The sequence below is a fragment of the Protopterus annectens genome, chromosome 2.part2 (assembly GCF_019279795.1).
Source record: "Protopterus annectens isolate FY-2018-M chromosome 2.part2, PAN1.0, whole genome shotgun sequence".
In the NCBI taxonomy this organism is placed as follows: domain Eukaryota; kingdom Metazoa; phylum Chordata; order Ceratodontiformes; family Protopteridae; genus Protopterus; species Protopterus annectens.
This window is the reverse complement of record NC_056730.1, coordinates 73,882,587-73,907,346: the sequence shown is the minus strand read 5'-3', so window position 1 is coordinate 73,907,346 and position 24,760 is coordinate 73,882,587. Positions and strand designations below refer to the sequence as shown.

The 24,760-nt window shown below is 41.7% G+C and overlaps 1 protein-coding gene across 3 annotated transcripts in view; it reads right to left on the bottom strand.

Moving 5' to 3' along the window:
- ELOVL5 (ELOVL fatty acid elongase 5) overlaps positions 1-24,760 on the bottom strand; it is a 727,972-nt gene that overhangs the window by 191,667 nt on the left and 511,545 nt on the right. The gene's annotated exons all lie outside the window — the stretch shown is intronic.

Below are 24,760 nucleotides of genomic sequence, written 5' to 3'. Positions count from 1 at the left end.
TTCCTCAGTGTTCTTTGCCCCAGATGCCAGTAGCCCTCTTGAAGGCTAAAATTTAGATAGATGCCAATGTTTCCAAAAGATAGAGGTAAACACAAAATAAGCACGTATGCACATATATACAAACAAATACACCATAAAAGACTCCCCCACCAGCTAGCTATTAGGAGGGTAAACACCCTTGAGTACCACAGAGGGAAGGAGGGAGGGTAATCCTGACTGCAGATGCTATCCAGTTCGGACATCTACATTTATGGTAGGTACAAAACTGTACTATGTCCTTCATGGATGCATCTGCAGTCATAACAACTAGGTAGAATACCATAGCCAACAAGGGAGGAGGATAAAACTAGATTATGGTGTGTTTAGGATCCCTTGCAGTACAGCAGTGGCAAACCCTGCTCGGGATCTGGAATATAGAGGCAAATTATAATGCTTGGCAAATGTATGCACGGAGGTCCAAGTAGCCTCAATAATGTCTTTGGTTGCCACCTCGTAAGAAGGCTGTGGTAGTGGCTGTTGCCCTTGTAGAATGAGGTCTTATGTTCTGTGGAATTGGTTTTCCATGGAAGGCATAACAGAATCGTATGCAATTTCCTATCCATTTGGAGATTGTCTGTTTGGAAATAGCTTTTCCTTCCTTCCTGTTGCATAGGCTACAAAAGTTGGTCAGTCTTTCTGCTACTTTTTGTTCTGTCCAAGTAGTAGCGTAGCTGTCTATGTACATCCAAGGTATGCAATATTCTTTCCCTCTGTTTTGTGGGTTGGGAAAGAAGGTAGGAAGTTGGATTGCCTGGTTTAAAGACACTCTGGATACCACCTTAGGCATAAATGTAGGATTAGTCCTCATGGACACTCTATCTTGGTGGAAGATTAGAAGGGTTGCACTGCCATTAAGGCCTGTAGTTCTGAAACCCTCCTTGCTGAAGTAATTGCCAGTAGGAAAGCAGTTTTCCATGACAGGTGTTGTAGGTCTGCTGTTGCTGCTGGTTCAAAGGGTGATAGTGTCAATTTTCTAGCACAAAGTTTAAGTCCCAAGCTGGTAATGGTGGTTTCCTTGGAGGTTTTACATTCTTGATTCCTCTGAGGAACTGCCTGAGCAAAGGTGAGAAAAACAGGTGGATCAAAGCTGTATTCTGCTGAAATAGCTGATGCATGTATCTTGATGGAGGAGTAGGACAGGCCTGAATGAAGAAGTTCGCTAGGTACTCCAGAATGTTAGGCATATCTATGTTTGACACATCTTTTCCTCTTTCAGTACTCCAAATGACAAACCTTTTCCATTTTCCAGCATAGTTTCTTCTTGTTGAAGGTCTGCGTGCTTCAAGAATAATGTCTCTAACTCTTTGGGAAAGTTCTGGATTAGCTGCTGCTATGTGATGTTCCATGCAGTCAGTTGCAACGTTTTAGGTTTGGATGTATGATGCTGTAGTTGTTCTGAGTTAACATCAAAGGCATCAGGGTATTGGCCACATATTGTTCGAGACATGCTCCTCAGCAGTGGGTACCAGTGTTGTCTTGGCCAGTTTGGAGCTATCAGGATTATCCTTGGACGTTCTTCCTTGATTTTTAGTAATACCTTGTGTATCAAGGGAAGAGGTGGGAATGCATATGCTGTTAGGCCTTTCCAGCTGAAGGAGAGCGAATCCACTTTCCATGCTAGTGGGTGGAATGTCCTTGTGCAGAATTTTTTGAGCTGGTGATTGGTAGGTGATGCAAATAGATCTATCTGAGGCATTCCAACTTTCTTTGAGATGGTCTTGAAGATGTCCGGTGCAGCTTCCATCTGTGGGCATCCGATGTGGTTCTGCTTAATATGTCTGCTAGAGTATTCTCTTTTCCGGTACAAATATTGCCTGTAACTGGATGTTGTAGCTGAGTGCCAGGGTCCACAGCTCCAAAGTCATTCTGCATAGGGGGTATGAATGAGTGCCTCCCTGTTTGTTGATGTACCACATGACTGTGGTGTTGTCTGTCCTTATCATCAACTGGCCCTCTTTGAGAAATGGTCTGAATCTTTGGATTGCCAGTTTTACTGCCAGCATTTCTTTTAGGTTGATGTGCAGGTGAAGTTGATCCTGTGTCCACAATCCTTGCACGCATTTGTCCAGCATGTGGGCCCCCATCCCAGGTCTGAAGCGTCTGTTGTGATGGTCTGGCTTGCTTGACATCTGCGAAAGGGTAGCCCTGGGTTTGACTGGCATGCCTGAGCCCACCATAGGAACTCCTGTTTTAAGCATGGAATTAGTGGGATTTCTGTTTCTAGGCTGTGTCTGTGTTGAGACCATAAATTCTTTAGGTACCACTGTAGTTTTCTCATATGTAGTCTGGCAAGTGGAACCAAGATTATGCATGATGCCATGAAGCCCAAGGCCTGCAGTACTTTTCTTGCTGTTAACTTGTTCAGTTTTGTTAGTGCCAAGAAGTAAAGAGGGAGTTCTTTTTGTTTTTCCTTTGTTAGGAATGCCATCTGTTTTACTGTGTCCAATTCCGCGCCCAAGAATGTCCTTGTTTGGGATGGTATCAGCCTTGACTTTTGTAGATTGACTGTGTATCCCAGTGCTTGCAGCAAGTAAATGACCCTTTGTAAATCTGTTGTCAGCTTGCTTTTGTTGTCCCCTTGTAGCAGGCAGTCGCTCTAGGTATGGGTAAATTTGGATTCCTGTAGTCTGCAATGGAGATTACTGATGCCAGGCATTTTGTGAATACTCTGGGCAGTAGATAAGCCAAAGGGCAATGCTGAGAATTGATAGTGCTCTGATCCTGCAAGAAATCTGAGCTATCTTCTGCAGATAGGTCGAATGATGGAGTGCAGGTATGCCTCCTTGAGATCTAGAGTTACCAGCCAACACTCCTTGCCCAGCATGGGAAGAAGTTGCTGTAGGGTCAGCATTTTGAATTTTGGGACAATGATGTATGTATTTAAGGCGGACAGGTCGAGAATTGGTCTCCAACTTTTTTCCTTTCTTGGAACTAGGAATAGTCTGGAGTAGAACCCCTTTCCTTGCTCTGCTGTTGGCACTCTTTCCACAGCTCTCATGTTTGCTAGCTGCATTATCTGTTGTAGAGCCTCTGTTTTTTGATTTGGCGGTAGATTTGGCATTCCTCTTTTGACTGGTAAAGTGTGGAAGTGGAACCGTAACCTTGATCTATGGTTTGTAAAATCCACTTGTCTTTTGTTATATAGTGCCAGTTCTTTGAAAATAAGGTTAATTTTCGCCTAGGGAGCTGCTATTTGTTCCCTGGTAGGCGGATTTAGGTTAAGTCACTGTGGTTGAGTTGAAGTAGTGGCAGAGGTTGTGTCTGTGCCTCTGTTGTTACCTTGCCACTGTCGTCCTCTGTAGGCACCTCCCCTGGATTGGTTTCTGCCTCTGGAACGTCTGTTCCTGCCCCTTTGAGGTCTTGTGGGGTCAGGAAAGGACCAATTTTGGCAGGCCAGTTCCTGCTAAACCTTGGGGTTGAACCTGCAAGAAATCTTTAACTGCTTGAACAGATTTTGCCTTTTCTTCCATTTTCTTCATAACCTGCTGGGCAGGTGTACCAAACAAACTTGTCTTATCCATAGGAGCATCTAGCAACTTAGCTTTAACATGATCCGGTAGAGCTTGCTCCTTTAGCCATGCATGCCTTCTTATCACTGTGCCAGTCATGGCTGATCTAAATGAAGCCTCCAGTGCATCATAGCCACATTTTAAGGAATGGTTACTAACCTGTTGTATGTTATTTACCATTTCTAATACATATTTCTTATCAAGAGATTCATCAGTGGTTAGCTTTTTAGTTAACTGATCAAGCATAAACTCTTGGTATTGTATCATGTGAAACTGACAATTTAAAGCTCTAGCTGAGAGAGTAGCTGAAGTGTAGACCTTTTTGCCCCATCTGTCTAATGACCTTGCTTCCCTTTCTGAAGGAATAGGGTTTTTTGCTATGGTCACGGCTACTGCCTTGGGACCCTGGGATATAGTTTCGGGGTCTGCAAGAGGGGCCTTGTAAAGGTGGTGATGAGTGTCTGGCACCCTGTAAAATCTGTCTGGTTTGGCAGGGGCTGGAGGTAAAGAATCTGGTGCGGAGCAGACATCATTGAAAGCATCATCCACCACAGAGAGAACAGGAGGTATAGCTAAGGGCCTGTGCTGTGGAAGGTGCAGAAAGGTCCTAAGTCTTTTTCTGGAGTCTGAAAAATCCTGTTGCTGCCATTGAACTGCTCTCGCATGGCATGTAAGGTTTCCCCAAAGGAGAATTCTTCTGGTGGGGAAGCAGCTGGAATGGATTCTTCAGCATCAGAGTCTTCAAAATTGGAGAAAGGAGCCTCTGATCCGACCGACCGGCACTTGCGAACAGCTTCTGCTTCGGGCGCCACGCGGCAAGAAAGACTGAGGAAAATGGCGTCGGCTGATGCCTTTATACCCGAAGACCAACAGAGATGACGTCGGGTGAAGTGCGACATCAGCGAAGCGGACCCGGACTTTGGAATCCGCCGACTGAAGGGCTGCCTGACAGGACAACCCAGTTGTTATGACTGCAGATGCATCCATGAAGGACATCAAATAACTGTTGAGTCTGTCTGAACTCCTTAGTTCTGCTCAAATAGTAACGTAACTGCCTGTGGATATCCAAAGAATGCAAGACTTTTTCCCCTTTATTTTGGGGATCAGCATAAAAAGTAGGCAAATGAATAGACTGGTTCAAGGCCACATTAGAAATCACTTTAGGCATAAAAGTAGGGTTAGTTCGCAAAGAAACTCTATCCTTATGAAATATCAAAAAGGGTTCAACTGCCATGAGTGCCTGCAATTCAGATACCCTCCTAGCAGAAGTAATGGCCAACAAAAAAGCTGTCTTCCAAGACAAAAACTTCAGTTCAGACGTAGCTGCAGGTTCAAAAGGAGGTAAAGTAAGTTTCTCCAAAACAAAATTGAGATCCCAGGAAGGAGTAGGAGCTCTACGTGGGGGTCTTATGTTCTTTGCCCCTCTAAGAAATTGTTTGAACAAAGGATGAGAAAATAAAGGAGGGTCACAATCATACTGAGCAGAAATGGCTGCAGCATGAGCCTTCACAGAAGAGAATGACAAACCCTTGTCCAGTAATTCAGTAAGATACTGTAGTGCAAAACTCAAATTAGGTACTGACACATCAAAGCCCTTTGCTGTGCTCCAAAGAAAAAATCTCTTCCATTTATCAGCATAAACTTTTCTAGTGCTAGGCCGCTTGGCTTCCAAAATGACATCTAAAACCTGTTGAGGAAGCTGAGACCCCACCGGCTCCATCACAGAATACGCCAGGCTGTCAGATGGAGGGACTGCACCTGAACATTGAGAGAAAAATTTTAAAGGGCCAATGGGGGCCTTCCGAAGCCGGGGCTCCTAAAACCCCTTTAGAGAGGATACCAAGCACGGGCCAATTTTGGGGGGTTTAGAATCAAACCGGGCCTCTACCCAATCCCTTTGGGGGAGAAACGGGGGAAAGAATTTAATTTGAAACGGAAAGTAAACACTTTTTTGGGTCTGGGGGGAAACAAAAAAAATTTTTGGAATTTGTGGGGGGAAAAGGAAAAAATTAGCTAGCCCAAAAAGGGGCTTTTTGAAAACTGGGATCCAGTTCCCCGGGGAACCCACAATCGAAAAACGTAGGATTTTTCCCCTCAAAACCTTTGAAATTATTCAAACTAAAGGCTTTTCCCAAACCCTTTTCCCCCAAAAAAGGGGGTAGGGGGTTCCCTGTTGTTGATTTCCCCATACTTTGTGTTTTTTTTTGAATCAACACCTTCCCTATTTACCCTTGGAACCATCAAAAAAATTTATTCAAATTCCTTAAATTTATTTGAAAATTTGTGTTTGGGGGACATCTTGTATTTTCCTTAATTTTTCCCCCAAGCCAAGCCAGGCCCCTGTTTTAAAATTTTCGGGTTTACAGAAGTTTTGTTAGGTGAATTTACCCACAAAGTTTTTGGGATCGGTATTATTGTCATTTTAAGTGGCATTTTTGGGTCCAAAAAAGGGGTAAATTTAGCCCTATCCCCCTTTTTGGAAAAATAAAAAATTTAAAGGTTGAACCCCGCTTGAACTTCCTTGAGTCAGTTTGACATTTTTAAATTGCTGGAAAAAAGGGAAAGGGTTTCTTTTTGGGGGGGTTTTACAAATGCCATCTAGAAGCTTTTAAAATTAAACCCCGGAAAAATTTTCCCTAAGGTCTGTTGGTTTTTTTTTTGAAACCCTGGCATTTTACTGTTAATTTAAGTTTTGTGTAATTGGGGTTTTACCAAGGGGGGGTGGTCCAGATGGATAAAGTTTTCCCTTTTAAAGGGGAAAAAGGGAAGAGTTTTTTGGAAAAACCGGGGTGGATAACAAGGCAAGGCAGGGCTAAAAGGAGAAGTCCAGCCCAACCCGGGACTCCGATAGGGAGGGAAAATAGGTTGGAATAAAGGGAATATACTTTCCAGCATAGGAGAAGGTGATGTTACATCTGGCCCTTTGGAAGGGGAAAAAGAGAATGGACAATCAGAAGGGGGTCCAAGTGTTTTTTTTGGCCCTGGGAAAAGGGAAAAAAAAAAATTTAAAAAATTCGACGGGGGGCCCTTGAATTGCCTCCTTCTCAAAAAAGAAATTCTCCAAACCCCCACCTTTTAAAAGGGGGAAATCATCCAAAAGGAAAATTAAAAAAATTGTTTGGGTTTTTTTTTTCATTTTCGTGCAAATTCAAGTTTTTTACTTTAACTTCTCTTCTGGTCAGAAAGAATCTAAAATATAAGATGTACAACCTGCTGACCCAGGGTCACACCACCTGCACTTTAATGTGAGGGCATTTTTTTCCAAGATCTGGTTCACCATTTATATTTCCATTACAATGATCGCACTTTTCTTGACTTTCTCTCTTTCTAGTCTTCCTTTTGTAGAGACTATCATAATGCACTTATAGCTGTGTTGGTAGCTTCAGTTTCAGTAGCACAAACAACTTTCAAGTTTGTTCTCTTCTTCAGTATCACGCTACCTTCCCTGACTGGATTTTTGTAGCTAAATCAAAGGTCCCATCGCATGCCGACTCTGGACAATAAAGGGTGGTGATGTGCTGCTCATCCTTCATTCCTCTGGGCATTTCAAAGCTTCTTGTTGAGATACATCACTTTGTCCGCTTTTAAAATGTCCATTTAGAAGCTTGCATTATGTACTGGCTTACTGATAGAACCCACACTGTAAAAGTAGCCGACTCCAAATCCAGCTCCAGACAAGTGACAAGTGGAGTACCTCAGGGTTCAGTCCTGGGACCGCTCTTGTTTGGCATCTACTTCTCTGAAGCACAGGCCAACACTAAGGGACTCTGGCTAACAAAGTTCGCAGATGACTGCTCAAGACATCTGCAACTGGAAAGGTCGCAGAAATACCTCACTAAAAGAATCACAGGCCTAAAGCAGATGCCCTACGCTGACCGCCTTAAAAAACTCCAGCTATATTCTGTTGCATATCGTCTACTCAGAGGCGATCTCTGCTTAATATACAAGGCCATGTCAAACCCAGAGCTGTTGGATATGCTACACTTAAAGAAATCCCAATCCCTCAGAGCCACATGCTCCAGGGATCTAAACCTTGTCATCACAATAAACAAAACATGCTGGAGGGATAGGTTCCTGACCCAGAGACTCCCCAGACTCTGGAATAGATTGCCTATACATGTCAAGCAGAGAGCCTCTTTGGCCCTCTTCAAAAGGAACCTTGACGATTGGATAGGAGAAAGGAAATTCACCCCGGGGATCACGTCAGTCGCCCTGCTAGACAGGGTTCCAGGGAAGTAAATAGTATGGGAATTGGATGGGAGAAAGGAAATTCGCCCCGAGGATCACGTCAGTCGCCCTGCTAGACAGGGGTCCAGTGAAGTAAATAGTGTGGGAAGAAATAGCCAGGGAATTGTTATGGCTAGGCTTGTATAGGCCCTAGGGCTGATAGCCTAGTACCAACCTATGAACCTATACAGTTAACTGCATTCTGGCAGCAGTGGATTCACAACCCTTAACACCACACAGAAAGCAAACTCTCATACTGTAATTGATAGAAAGAATAACTGATTTAGTGCAAAAATAACACTTTAGCACAGATGTGGGGGAATTGAATACTGTATTAGTACAGATGTTTTTTCATGCAAGCTTTACCCAGTACATCATCAGAAAGAATCATCACCAAGTTCTATCACGGGGAGGATATCTGTACAAATACTCTATGCTTCTGGTTTTAGCAGTGACAGTACCCCATCCCTTATTGGACAAATCTGTGTTATAATTCATATCATAATTAATGCTTATTTTTACATTCATCTATATGTTTACCTACATCACTATTCAAATGACAGTTCTTGGTCTGTTTTACTATTGCTTTGCCTCAGGGATTTGGTTTAACTTTTTATTACAAACTGCACTGATATCCTTTCCTGTCCTACCCATGTCTTTGTCTCCTCTTTATACAGACTACTCTTAAGAGTTTATATAATCATTTTCCCTTACTGCACTCTTACTCAACTATTAGGGTAACCCTTTCTAACTGAATCAACTTCTGCTCTTAGTTTTTTCTTGCCCTGCCCGACGCCCAATCTCAGACTGAGTTTTCCTTCTGTAACCTCTTTCCATTTCTTTTTACAACATGTTTCCATCTCAACCCCTAACTCACTTGGTACAGTGGCTCACTGGTAAGATTTCTGCCTCACCGCTCCAGCGTCTGGGGTATAATCCTGACCTCTACGCATTATGTGGAGTCTGCTTGGATTTTCCCTATGTATTTCACTCTTATAAAAAATATGCTGCCTGATTAGGCTACAGTAAATTCTGTCCTTATATACATGCACCTGTACAGTTGCATACACTGACACTATATATATATATATATATATATATATATATAAAGAGAGAGAGAGTGAGAGACCATTTATCCTTGCAGCCCAGACACACACTTTACTGGGATAGTGGACTGGCCTAGGGAACTTGGGTTTCGACAGTAAACAAACGATACAAAAATACGATCAGCCAAACTCATGTAGACAATAACAGAATAAAAGTCAGAGACGTAAACTGAATACCCTAAATTAAATTCTGAATACTCTAAATTAAATGTCACTGCTCTACTACTTTATTTACTTTTGAATAACTATGGTAAAATTGTCTATATCCTGTTGAGCTTTTCTCCCCAGGCCTCTACTGAAAACGGGCTCCTCCAGGCCCAGTGGACTATCCCAGTCATCAAACTGTAATAAATAAATAAATACTTTTGTTAAACAAACAGATATACACACACTTACAGCAGTGACAGTGTCTGAAACCAGCTTTCCACTTTTATATTGCAGTTTATTTACAGGCTAAAACATAACAGCTACTGTCTTGCAAAAACGTGGGAATAACAGGAAAGAAACTCAGTCACAACGATACTGCTAGTTTGGTTCATGGGTCCTGTTTTAGGTGAAATGAGCCGCTAGGCAAAGATCTCCAGACTCTCACTGCTGCCACCACCAGCTCCCCCCCCTACTGTCTTCCCCACAATATTCAGATTACTTTTTCTAATTTTTCACATTTTGTTTTATTGTTCGGCTTCTTCCTGTAATTTTTCAGCACAGCTTAACTGACCAAGACTGCACTTCAGTAACTCAGGGGAAGATTAAAGCCAGGGGCTGGGCTGGGGGCCGCTAGACCCCCGCCAAGAAGCCAGGAGGTTCAAGATGCTAGGAAATGCATTTTAGAGCTTTTGTTTCAACCATTTGATCCAATGATGGTCTGAACAAAAATCATGACTAAGAAAAGAAATTCAGTCTTATTATTTTTTTCATTTTATTCAAGGAGGAAAAAGGCTGCTTCCAGTACTTGTTTTATTTATCTATTTTATTTTAATCAGGCTAATGGACTGATCCTAGAAGGGTCCATTTCAGTCACAGACTGAGGAATACAGACACACTGTAAGCAAATGACAATTCCCGTTCTGATACTGTATGAAAAGAGATTTAAAAAATGAAAAAGTACTAACAACGAATGCCTATATACAATGAGATATTAAGAAAGGAAATATAGCATGCACCGTGTATACAGATGCACATTAGGAATTGAAGGGAGCTGTATAGTGCAGACAGTATAGAAGCAAATAAGTATTTGAGTAGCTAAGTTTGTGTTGGAAGAGGATAGCTTAAAATTAGTTGAGGCTTGCAGGAGAGAAGAGTGTTCAGAAGTGTAGTAGTTGTTCTACAATGTAATGCCCCACTGGGTGGGAGGCTGTTTGTGAACTCAAAGATGTTAAGTGTAGGCTCCAACAATTTATAGGATGATACTTAAAGCAAGTGCAAAGTGTTCTTTTTCTAGGAAGTCTAGAACTTTTCTCTGAATGTGCTGTATCGGGAGACACCATAGATTTCAGTAGGGAGGTGGTCTCAAATTTATATGCAAAGATGGAAAAGATGTGGTCTTTGGAGGAGATTAAATTGGTGGGCCTAGTGAGAACTGGGGTATGTTCAGCCATTTTGGATTTTTTTTTTAAGAGTTTTTGTGTTTGTCTGTAGTGCATGTTAAATGCATTGTGTGTTCTATGCATATTTATCATTCTTGCCCGGGAATGTAGTCAGACTTTTCTTTTCTTATATTTATTGTTAGCTTTTTATGTGTAGGTTTAAGCTGATGGTTGTTTTGGATGGGTTGTGATATTTTTATGTTTTATGTCCGATATACATTTTTACCATTTTAATATAGCAGATGTGTAGCTTTTTATGGGGAGAGATGACAGGGATACATACTTCTCAACTGCCCAGATTTTCTCAGAATGTCCTGATTTTTGCTTCAGTGTTTGGTTTGATCATCATAACATTTGAATTTTTCTGACAAATCATTGAGAATTAAAGTCACTAACTCATGACAGACATTTGGATTTTAGACTTTATATCCTTCAGAAAATGTAGGGTAATGCAAAATCTGTTATTCTCACAACTTTCTAAGCTTAGAAAAACAATAGTTAAACTATGTCACTGATTTTGGACTTTTGTCCCACCCATTATTTTTGCCTTTGTCTAGATTTCTTGCGGTAACAAGTTGACAGGTATGCAGATGTAAAATGCCCATAAAATGGTGATGCAGAGTAAAATACATATAAACCACTAATTATATGGGTAGAGTGGTAATAAATATGTATACCTTGGGTTAAAATAATTTAAATAACAAGGTCATAAAAAGGATGCATGTGGATAGGTGAGTAAAGAATCATCTCATTCCACCTTCTTTCCATTTGTACACTCTTCTTAAGTTATCTTTTACATATGCTAGCTTACTCAACTCGCCATAACATCCCTTTACAGAAGTACTCATTCTGCAGAAATTTTTTCTTAAAGCAATCCCCAGCCGTTCCTCCACAGATGTCAGTCTTTCCCATTCTGCAGTGTTTGTTCTCACATAGCTTCCCTGAGTATTGAATTTTTCTCTCCTGTCATCCACACCTCCATTCCATTTGTTCTTTTATCTTTGCCACAAAGGCTATGACCTATAGTCACAACTACCACTGCCTACTGGGTCCGTTACATATTCTCCTGTTCCTGTCTGGGTTGGTGAAGATGAGTTCAAGGGTGTTTGCTTTCCTTATCGATCCCTCATGTTGTACATTTATAGGATATTACCACATTTTTATCTTTACAGCAAAATTTTAATAACTTATCACATTTTCATTTTTACATACAGTGCAATCCCTATGCAAAGAACAATTATTTTGATACTGACTGCTGACATAAAATCATATAACTATTAAATGGTTGTACTTGCTTCATGTCAGACAATAGGTGCTTATATTTAACTTTCAATTATTTGCCACTGTGAAACATGTTAATCCAAATAGCAGTTATTCTATCTAGTTTTAATCTCAAATTTGATTTATCATTACTCTTTAAACAAAAACAAACACAAACATGTCTACCCCTGAAAACAAGTTAACTGCTTCCAATATAATATAAAATCAGGAAATAACTGGTGACCATACTGCCTTGTTTAAACTATACTGCAAATCTTACATATTGGATTGGTGACTTCGCACTTTGTACTGAAGCCTACTTTATTAAGTAGCTCTGCATCTTAGGTACTTTGCTCAACGTCAGCATCTTCTTCAAGCTCAGTTTCCACTACAGAACCACATACAGTCCATTTTTAACTATGGAGCTCTGTTTCTTTAATACTTATTGTTCATATTTTTCATCTCTGTAATCATTTACACCACTCCTACTGATTGTCTTCGGTTGTCCATTTTCTAGTTATCAGAATCTTAGACACTAAAGATAGCACATTATTTTACACAGACTCTTCAAAAACACCTCTGTACTGAAGTTACATTCTCTTCTAGTGCTTGACTTAGCATATTATTCCAGTCATTTTTTTTTTACTGAAGTGACTATTCATTCCCAAAACATATGCTCCCGAAAACATCTTTCATCTTGTATTTCTCTTGTCTACAGGGACATTTTTCCGTATTGTAGGGATATAGAAATATTTGTGTATATGTTTTCTTGATTTTGTTACATATGTAGAAGTAAGACACATTCCCCCTCCACTGTTCATCTGTAATACGTTTATTTAACCATTCACTCCATGATGTATTTTTCCATTATACTGTATTGTCTCCTCAGATCTAATATTGCCTTATCTGTGCTACTTATTTCCAGGCTGCCATTTCAATTTTGGCTTCAATTATTAAGTCTAATATTTGCAGTTTAACAAAATTACTATCTAATCTCTGAAAGTTTTCCTCAATCTCTAGATTTAGACTTGTATATAAAAGTTGATACAAGTGCAATAACCCAACAGTTTGTGTAGCTTGATCATATTTCATAATCTTATTTGGTTTATCATATGCTCCAAAAATCGTGGTTATTTGCTCTTTCTTTTCGAAACGTCCATTATATTTTCTTCTTTCTTATTACTACATACATCTATATTAACCTATTAGTGTCATTCTATTTTTGAGGGTCTAACTTCCTTTAACAAAGACTTGCTTACTAATGTTATGCTTATAAGGCTGTACATAATCTATTTATATTGTTTTCCTAGATCTGCAGAAATACCCATGTGCGATCCTGTTGTTACCTTGTTATGTATGATGCCTATCCTGTGCTTCCATTTGGGCACACAGTCATTGTTCAGAATTAAACATACTAATCTAAGTTGCATGACCTTATAGCATGCCTCCAAATCTGGAAGTCCCAAACCACCTTGTTTCTTTATCAGTATTATTTTTTCCATAGCACTCTTTTTTCATTATCCCAAATAAACTCTAATTTCCTTTTTCCTATTCTTCCATATCTGATCTCTTGGTTGATACATACAAGCCTGACCAACATAAAGAACCAGTGGAACAAACAAACATCTTACCTGGTTGTTGATTATGGATATCAACAATAAGATACAATTTCCAGAGCCTTATCTTACTTATAATCTTTTCAGCAATTTCCTCCAAGATTCCTCGAGTTGCTTGATCAACATCATATTTCAACCAAATTCTCAAGTATCTCATCTTATCATGTACAACAAAAAGGGGAAGCTTGTATTAAGCCACTTGATGGGGCAAACTTCAGTACTACAGCCTTTGTTTTTGTTTCACTTACTTTATATCCTTCTACATTATTAAAATATTTCAGATTATTAAATAACTTTTATGTCATGTTCCAGATGGGCAAAATGTATTATGTTGTCCACAAAAATGGCTATTGTCCTTAATATTTTTCCATTTATATCCAATTGTGTTTGATTGTTTTACATCCCCAGATAATGGCTCTAAATATTAAGCAAGGAGAAAAGTTGATAGTGGACATCTGTGCACAGCTACTATTATGAGGCAAAACATTTTAAGACTCACTACCACAATTTTCCTTAGCTTGGCTTATATATATATATATATATATATATATATATATATATATATATATATATATATATACACATATATACATACATACACACACAATTAATGGTTGACCAATTTGTGGAAACCCAAATGTCTCACATGATTTCTTTATAAATTCCCAATTCCCTCTGCCAAATGCTTTTTCTGCATCCAAGCCTATTAACATTACTATTATTTTGAAATGCATATTTTTGAATCATAAGAGATCTGTTAATATTCTCAAATGTTTATCTTCTGTTAACCCACTCTGTTCCAGATCTATTAGTTTTGCCAGTATCTTTGCCTTTCTTTTTGTCAAAACTGGCATAAACGCTTCACAGTCATGACTCAGAATCACAAGAGTGGTCTGTATGACCCTGGATCAAGAAGTTCTTTCCCCTCCTCTGGTATAACTACCTCTAATGCTTTTGAGGTCAAGCATATTCACCCAAAAAAATACTGTTAAAAAGTACTACCCAAACTTTTATTTCCTGTTACTTATTTTTTCCACACTTCTACTGGAATTTCACCACTACCAAGGGTTTCTGAATTTTCCTGATCTCCAATTTCAGTTTCCTTCATTTTTTTATTTTACTATCTTTCTTTATACTTTTGTTACCTGAGAAAAGTGTAATTCTCTCATATATATTACCATTTCTCATGCATTGTACTCAACATCCACATCTTGTCTATACACTCTAGTGTAATCATTTCCCATAGCATTCATAATTTTTCTTGGATTCACTTCCATACTGCCATACTCATAACTCCTGATTTTAGTAATCAGACCTTTAACCTTTTCATTGCCTAAAAAACGCTAAACGAACAATTTGGTTGCCCTGGGGTTATGTCATAAATAGTTCTTTTCAATGTATTGCTTTATATTCACATTTTCCAAGTGCTCTCGTATAGACATTCAAGCTTTTTTTCAGTTGCTCTTCAACCTGTTGTGTTCCACTTATCCTCTTTCGCTTCTGTAAATCACTTCCTTTTTTAGGCCCTTCAGATACCGGTTGTGATTATTATTCCATTTATAATTTGCTGTCATGATGACCACATTGCTAACCTTCAAGTTCAAAATGCAGACTAGGGAAGTTTAGACAGATTTATGGGCCATCGTTTTTCCACAAAGGATGCAAATTGAATTGACAGGAATCATATAGTGTACATGACAATACCTGTCTCAGGTAGTAGATATGAACACAGTGGATGGAAAAGGTGAAGTGCATCATGGAACTCGTGGAAAGAATAAGGAAGAAAAGAAATAACAGCTCGATTGCAGCAGTTTTACAGTACAGCGTAATGCTGCAAAGGCAAAAATCAGCTACTGCGGTCGGGAAGCAAACCAAGAAGCAATGTTATGTTTATATGAGAGAAACGTCAGCTGTAATAATTATGTGTTTCAGAGTAACTTCAAGACTGTAGTTTATAAGAAGACTTGTGCTCAATGTCTGTCTTTTATACAAGTTGCACAGAATTGTACCACAAAACTGCTCATTAGTAAAATTCACAGAATTATAAAATGTGTTTATTCTTTCAGAGTTATTTCACACAAGACAGAAAACACCTGTATTAAACTGTGAAAGTTTATGTTTACTTTAAACTATATTTTTAAAGGAGCACTTAAGTTTTATAAAGAAAAAATGGTTGGTAATTTAGTGTTAATGCCAAGGTATTTTTATTATTGGGTTAGATTTAATCTGTTAGATATAGATGCTTTTTTGTGGGGAGGGGACCAGGCTACTACAATAGCAACATAATTTAATTCATTTGTATAGGAGGAATTTCCTAGCCAACCTAGAAAATGGGGTGGAAAGCAACATACTAAAAAAACTCTGCTTTAGACATTTTTTTTATGCTCAGCACAGCATGTTAGTAGCATATGACTAACATACACATTGTGCTATGAATACAATGATCAGATGAATATAGCCTTCTGGGGTGATTGCTTATGGTTATGTGAATTTATTGACTGTATGTCAGAATTTTATGGTGTGGCAGGATTCTTCATATGGTGTTAACTCTGTATCAAATCTAAATACAACGGGCCCAACATAGCTGTTTTGTGGTAGCTTCCTAGTGCTGTGACTGAGAATCTGAGCACCCATACCCGTAGGTAATATTTACTTATTTATTTACTTCTATTTGTTAACTGGTTTAGAGCTTTGATCCATGTGGATCTTTTTCAAACTCAGGAGTGGAGCAGTCTGATTACGTAACTTTCGGGGTCACAGAATGGGCACATGATGAATGAGGGGCTCAAACTCTGGACTACATACGAGTAGTTGTTCGAGCTTGGGCATACCAAGCCCAATCCAACATATCCTGTGAGCTTTATTTTGGCCTGATAGTTGACTGGCTACAAGCTGTTCCATTTCTTTCTGGTTGGTGGTTGACTGACTTGACTTTACTTTCAGTTGGAGAAACACAGGAAGTTTCTACTCTTCCACTTTTCCTTTCTTTCCTCCATGAGATATATTTTTTGTTGATTTGGGTTATGATTGTAGCTAAAAGGAACATAAGGCGCAAGTACCAAAGCAACAATACATTAATCACTGTGTTTTAATTTGTGTGTTATGTTAATGCATGTTATACAATGTATTCACAACCATTCTAAAGGAAAGAGATTTGTCTGATTGGTTTATGCAAAATAAGGTTGTCAACTCCATTAAGCATCTATATGGATTCATTACTATATGTGCTATGTGGTTCTTAACAGCCTGTTGTGCTGGGTAATGGGGAAAGAGTGTGGAAAGAGTCACTAGTTAGGGAGGCACAGATTTTGCTACAGTCTGGAAGCTAGTTCAGAGGATTAAGGGCTCTGAGCTCTTTCATAAGCTGCCTCATGTAGCCTAGGGTACAGGGTTTGATTCCTTCTACCTCCTACTCTTGAGCAAGTCACTTAACCAGATGTTCCTCCAAGATTATCCATAAATAGTGACAACTGTGCTCTAGGAGATTACCTGGTTAAATATTTATAAAATAACAGTCTGAGTAAGTCTGCACATTGGTTTGTTTGTTTAATTCTGTTTGTGTGCTGGTCATGCACAAATAAGCCAATGTTTATTATATGCTTCGCTTAGTTTATAATAGTAATTAGCCATTAGGTATCCGTGACATAGTAATATTGGCACCGTTGTTCACACATCTTCTACATAAAGACAGACTGACAGGTGGAATGTCTGGGTAGACTTGATAAGGTGGGGAATGATGAAATTTGTAAACGGAGTTGGATGAAATTCTGTACCTGAAATGTTAATGGGCGAAGTAATCCGGCTAAAGCATAGAATAATATCAGTACCCAAAATAGTTATAATCTTGGCTGGTGGTGTTACAGGAAATGCATCAAGATAAGCAAAAACACAATCTAAACCAATTGTACTAGAAGTGACTATAGTAACAGAGATAAAACAACTGGAAGTGGTATATTTAGAAAAGGATAGGCGCAAATTACACAGATGAAAATGGGAACAGTGGGAATAAAACATGCATAATATAATTTTGGACGAGGAATGAAGTTTAAGGGAGGGCAAGAATTGAATGAGCTATGCAAGGTTTGACTGACAATGACTGTACAGACTATAAGTGATTCATAATGTTTGCAACTGAAATATGTCAATATGGTATATTGTCATTTATATAAATGTAAGACTGCCTGTGTCACAAGTGATAATTCAATAAAGATGTTTCTTGTTTACAAAAAAGATAAGCAAGAAAACATGGTCTTAATCAGAGGTACACTGGTTAAGGCTACATCATCTTTCTTCTTGATATCAAGAAGGGGAGATAATCTTCTATGCTAACTACCAGACTAAGTCTCTGAACTGTTAATAAGCTGCTTTTTGTAGTCAGGGTACAGGGCACAATTCATTCCACCTCCATTTGCTTACAAACTCTGTGCAAGGCACTTAACTTTTAGTTATGTACTCACCATAACTTCAGATGTTTGGGATCCATCTCGCCTACATTCTGACTGATGGGTTCGGAGCCGATCCCTCGGCTCCACCGCACGCTTATGCCAAAGAGCGAAGTCTCTTATTGGCTGAGCTTACTATATCCCAGGATGCACCACTACCAGTCCCCCAGATCTAGTTTGTCCGCATACATGCACACATGCACGCCCTGCTTATATAACATCGTCAGATGAAACAAGATAAAACAGTAGAACTCAAAACCGTTCAATCTCTTCTGATCTCCAAGGCAGGGGAAGGAGGGTGGGTATTAGGAATGTAGCGAGATGGATCCCAAACATCTGAAGTTATGGTGAGTACATAACTAAAAGATGTTATGTGATCCTATCTCTTACATTCTGACTGATGGGACAGCGTCCCTAGCACCTGAATCCTGGGTGGCTCACTGGAAAACACTCCTGAGTACCGTGGAACCAAATGATGCTCGCCTTTAGATGCCACATCCAATTTATAGTGGGAAATGAAAGTGTGCGGATTTGACCAAGTAGCCGCAGCACAAATCTCGATATAGCAAGCTTGGAATGAAAAGCTATAGAAGTCGCCATAGCTCTGGTGGAGTGAGCTTTGATAGATGTTGTAGGTTGCTTATTCAAGAAGAATAAGCCTGAGTTATGCAATCTCTAATCCATTTGGAGATAGTAGCTTTTGTAATGGTTTTACCCAATTTATTGTCTGAGAAGGACACAAACAATTGGTCTGACTTACGAAATTGCTGAGTCCTGTCTAAATAGAAGCTAATTGCCTGTGAACATCCAATTTATGGAGAGTGTATTCTGCTTCATTGGAGAATTTTGGGAAGAAAACTGGTAGCTCTAGAGATTGTTGAAGACAGAGATTAGAACAGACCTTTGGGACAAAGGATGGATTAGGCCTAAGTGATACTCTATCCTTGTGGAAAATCAAGTACGGTGGTTTAATAGATAGGGCTTGAAGCTCTGAAACTCTTCTTGCAGAAGTAATTGCAACTAAGAAGGCAGTTTTCCATGACAGATATTTTAACTCACATGTAGCAGCCGGTTCGAAAGGTGGAGATGTTAATGCACTAAGCACCAAATCAAGATCCCACGGAGGCGAGGATGAAAACTGGGGGTCTTAACAGGCCCGCACCTTTAATAAAGGTCTTGCATAATCTGCTGCTCATCAATGGAGGATCCATGGATTCGTGGAATTTAGAGATAGCCGCCAGTTGGACTTTAATAGTAGAGACAGAAGATCCTTGATTAAACAGGGATGTTAAGAATTTCAAAACTTCGGGATCGGAGCAGTGATAGGGTCTAAGCCCCTGAATTGAGCCCAGATAGCAAACCTCTTCCACTTACTGAGGTACAATTTGTTAGTGGTGGGTTTGTGGGCGAAGATAAAATGTGAATAACTTCCGGCCTAATGTGTGACTTCTGACCAAGGTCGGAAGTGGAGGAGCCAGGCTGTCAACTTCAAGGAGTGTAGGGACTGATGCTGTCCCGACTGATGGCTTAGCAGATCCGGAGTTAGATCTAACGCCCAAGGATCGCCCACCGCATGTTTCTTCAGGTAGGGAAACCATACCTGACGAGGCCAGTATGGAGCAATCAGTATCATTGTGGACCCCAATTGAGAAGCTTTTGAATGACTTTGGGGAGAAGTGGTATCGGAGGAAAGGCATAAAGTAGCCCTGTTGGCCAAGGTTGTGCTAGAGCATCCAAAGCTGCTTCCCCTTGATGTGAGTCAAGGAGAAGAACCTTTGCACTGTGTTTAGTGGCGTTGCAAATAGATCGCAGCAGTCCCCATCTCCTGAAAACCTGAGCTGCTACTGTTTCGTTTAGGGACCACTCGTGGGGAGAGAGAATTGTCCTGCTCAATTTGTCTGCCAATATATTTGATTTCCGGAATGTGGGTCGCTACCAAGAAACGGTTGGTAGCTACCGCTTCATTCCCACACCCTCATGGCCTCTCTGCAAAGGGTAAGATCTGGTCCCTCCTTGTTTGTTTAGATACCAAACCACCGACATGTTGTCTGTGTGGATGGTGATGATGCCCTGAGGAAGAAACTTGTGTAAGGCCTGTAGGGACAGAAGTACAGCCCTCATCTCCAATACATTGATGTGGAGAAGAGCCGCCTGGAAGCCAGGAGCCCTGAACTAACCTGCCCAGACAATGCCCCCCCCCTATCTGGGGGGCATCTGTCGCCAGGGTAACCACTGGAGAGGGAATAACAAAGGGCTTCCTTGATTTAGATTGGATGTCTGAAGCCACCAGCGAAGGTCCCGTTTGCATGTTTCTGTAATCATGATGGGATGATTGAGGGGAAGGTCCTGAAAGGACCATTGAGTTGACAATAGCCACTGAAGAATCCTCATGTGCAATCTTGCCAGAGGAACTAGAAGAACCGTGGCAGACATTGAACCTAAAACTTGTAGGACCATCCTGGCTGGGGCTTTGGATCTTGAAATCAGAGCTTGAACTTGGCCCTGTAAAGTTTGGATCCTTTCGGGTAGGAAGAAAACGCGCATCAATTTTGAGTCTATCTCTGCTCCTATGAACCTTATGCGCTGAGAGGGCAGCAAGACAGACTTTGACCAATTGAATGTAATCCCAGGGAAGCACCCAGGGAGATGGTGGCTTTGAGGTTGTCCATTAGTAGATGCCTGGTGGTGGCAGTCAGGAGCCAGTCGTCCAGATAGGGAAACACTTGGAATCCAAGACTTCTCAGGTGAGCAGTCACTACTGCCAAACACTTGGTGAACACCCTGGGGGCTGTGGTGAGACCAAAGGGCAGTGCACAAAATTGAAATGACCGACTCCCAGGCTGAAGCGCAGATACCTCCTGGACGCCTGATGTATCGGTATGTGATAATAGGCGCCCTTGAGGTCTATGGAGCATATCCAAACATCCTTCTCCAACAATGGGAGAATGGATTGTAACGCGACCATTCGGAATTTGGATTTCGTGGACGGATTGGTTCAGTCTGCTGAGATCCAAAATTGGTCTCAGGTCCCCTGTCTTTTGGCACTAAAAGAACCTGGAGTAATTTCCGGATCCGATCTGGTCTGTGGGGACCGGTTGGATGACTCCTTTTTCTAGCAGCTTTAAAGCTTCTGCGGCTGCAATTTCCCTTTGACTGGGTGGTGGGTCCGGATTTTTTGGACGGTGGGGGTGATGTGAATGGGATGGTGTAACCTCCGCAATGATCCGGCACCCATCTGTCCTGAGTGATTGACTCCCAGGCTTTTAGGTGCTTGGCAAAACGGCACCCGACTGGCTCCGAGCAGCACAGCCGGGCAATCCCTCATGATGTGGGAGGCTGAAGAGCCACGAAAGGACTCGCGGTCTCCAGAATTGCGGGCCTCTGCGCCTCTGGGACGGCGTCTCCCAGAAAAATTTCCCGCCCTCTGCCTCTGGAAGGGAATCTTCCTACTGTTGAGGAAAAAAACTTACGTGATTTACGGAACCACATCTTCCCCTCCTTTAGCCTTGGGATAAGGCCGAAAGGGAGTGGAATAACGGGCACCTACGGCAGATAAAGTTTTTCCCTCTTGCTCACAGCGGTAAGGGTGTCCTTAACCTTAGGTCCAAACAAAGAGGACCCATCAAAGGGAGGCGTCGTGAAGGAAGACTTGAAGGCCTCCGCGAACTGACACAAGCGGAGCCAGGCTTGTCTCCTGAGAGCCACGCCTGTGCCTGCCGCTCTACCCGCCTTCGGCCGCATAGGAAATGAGCCTCATGGATGAGTTAGAGATTGACGTAAGGATAGCCAACTGAGAGCTAACCGACTGGGCTAGCTGCTCAGGTAGGTTACCCAAGAGGGAATCTGACAGCTCCTTGACCAGATCCCTCTGAAGCCTAGTAAAATGTGCCAAATAATTCAGAGACCTTAAAGTAAAGGCCGCTGAAGTCAGGGTGCGCTTCCCGTACCTGTCCATGCTCCTAGACACCTTATTAGGAGGATGGACGGACGCTGAAGCCTCTGCCACGCCCTGTTGTGTAGCAGATGCCACCACCATGGCATCTACAGCCACGCCTTTAGTGAGGAACTCCTTCGGTGGGGCAGACAAAAATTTATTAGGACGAGAAGGGACTGGTTCCACGGTATCTGGATGTTCCCACGCCCTTCGACAAACTAAATCCAGGAGCTCGTCGAAGGGCGGAGACACCCTGGAGGCGGAGGGCTGAGCCCCAAAGGCCTTGAGGAGCACTGACTCATCAGCAGAGGGGGGTTTGGATATCCAGCCGCCTCGTTGTTTGAGGATCTCTAAGATGTCTGCAAATGAGACATCATCCGAGGCGACCGGGGACCCCTCCGCATCATCAAGATCAGTGTCCGATGTAATAGACTCGGGGAGTCCACGTGCTTCCTCTTGCACGATCTCTTCCTTGGGGGTTCCTCCGAAGACAACTCAAGAACCCTCAGGAGGAGGGAACCCCCAATGGGGGTAACCTCAGGCCCAGGGGCTCCGCTGCCACGGACAGGGGAACTGCCAAAGACCCAGTCTCCACGCCCAGGAAGGTACCGGTAAAGCCGGAGAGATGGCAAGACTTGGCCAGCACTCCTCATAGCTCTGAAAGCCGGACCCCCAGAATCCTGGGAGTGTCCGGTCCCCGAGCCATGATAGCAGACGGAAGTCCCAGCCGGCACCGAGAGGGAGGCTCGGAACCGGAAGCATAGGTCCCAAACATCACCCTGGGTCCAGCCGAAGAAGTCCGTACCAAACTCGGACCAAGGCCTGGTTGGAGTAAGGGTCGGAGCCGACCCTAAGATCTCCACCGGCTCCAACAGCACCTGCTCGGCGGAGCCGAAGCGGTCGGAGGAGGAATAGCAATGGGATGGGCATGGGCTATCGGCTCCGGCCAACTGGGTCGGAGCCGAAACAAATTTTTGAAAGACTGGGGACTGGAACAGTCTTTGGAGCACCCTGTCTATATCCGAATCCGACATCCTCGAAGACTTAGAGGATACTGAACGGGTTCGAGATGGCCTCTCCAACGGCCCCAAAGGGCTAGGGGACCGGCTCCGAGGCGACTAGATGACTATCGGCGCCGAAGGAATACCACACTAGTTTCCATCGGTGCGAGGAGGACTTGGCCGAGGAGGAAGTGTCTGAGCGGGAAACCCTTGTCGGCACAGAGACCAGTGGAGCCGACGAAGGTGACCCGCCTCGATGCCCCAGCCATCGGCTCCAAGCCAGAGGAGTCGAGACTGGTGGCATCGAGGCAGACGTGCGCCTCGGCCCCGAAGTCCTTGGAGCCGAAGGAGAAGCCTGCCTATGCCTTTTGGCGGCCGGATCCGACGGACTGGTCGGAGCAGACGCCTTTTTCTTTTTAGCTGGAGAAGGAGAGGATGCCAAAGCTTCTTCAAAGGAGGGTTTTATTAAGCCTTTAAGGATGAGTTTATTTTTCCTCTCCTGGAGGACCCTCGAGGAAAAAGTGTGACACACGCTGCATGACTCTTGTAAATGTTTTGCACCCAAACAATAAACACAGAGAGAGTGGTCATCTGTGATTGACATTTTAAAATTACATTTGGTGCATTTTTTGAAGCCCGAAGGCCTAGGATTTTGAGACATTATGACCAATAATGCAGTAATTCTGACAGCAAGAACACACAATCCTAATTTGACTTTACTTAACTGACTCTACAAAAATCAGTTTACAACTGCCGATTTAACAATCCGAACAACAAAAAACTCAAGGGGATCTGAAATCCCAAAGGTTTGAGTGGGGTTGACTGACCGGGAAGGCCCTACAGATGAAGGAGGCCTGAAATCAGAAACCAACGCCCAATCACACTACAAGTTTTCACAAAAAAAACCTTCAATCACTACACAAAGCACAGAGTAGCCGTTAAAACAGCTTTTTATGACAGGAGAAGCAATTTTCTGACAGAAAAAAGTAAGTAAAAATACTACTCAGCTCAGCCAGCTCGAGACCACGTCTTCGCTAGTTAGCGGCAAACGAGATCTGGGGGACTGGTAGTGGTGCATCCTGGGATATAGTAAGCTCAGCCAATAAGAGACTTCGCTCTTTGGCATAAGCGTGCCGAGTCGAAGCCGAGGGATCGGCTCCGAACCCATCAGTCAGAATGTAGGCGAGATAGGATCACATAACATCTAGACAGTGCTCCTGGGTCGCAACTGAAAAGAGATACTTTGTCCAAGGGGCTTACCTAGTTAACAGATAAAAAAATAAAAGGAAGGGAGTGATTTTGTGATTGAGTTTAACGTGACTACGTGCCCTTTTGCAAATGAAGAAACACTAATCAATGAATGTCTTACAGGAGTGAAAAGCTTTATTGCAAATAAAAAGTCTTATGTATTTTAGTGTTTAGTTCCATTAGCTATAAAAGTAGGAGTTTGCCTTTCAGGAATGCGTGATGACTTACAGAAGAATGGACTTTTGTGACAAGTTCCACAAATGTAAGGGGAATTTTATAAAGAAAAATGGTTGGTAATTTAACAACAGGTGTAAGGAAAAGTCTTTGTACTTACAGAATTCCTAGATTAGTTAGAAGTTTAGAGGCCTTTACTAAACAAGTGGCTCAATGCTGTTATAACCATGAATGGAACTTTAAGACTCACAAAGCGTTCCATTAAGTATAGATCAAGCTGTAGAATACAGAGTATGTATCTCTATAAAGCACACATATTATTTCTGATCATGTCCTTTTGGAGTGTCATTTACAAATGCATATGCCATTTGTATCACACCAGAAATGGAACTTTCCAATTTATTATTTAAAAAATGAAGAGTTTAAGAAATGTGAGCAATTGGTAGTAGATATGTTTGAGAAGGTTACTAATGATGATTTGTCTTTGCTTGATGGTTTGAAAAAGCTAAAATGGATGTTGACTGAGTATGTCTTTGGAAGAAAACCGGGGGAAGGGGGTATTGGGGAACACGTGACAAATGTTTGAGAATTAATTAAAATCAAGAGATGACACTCAGT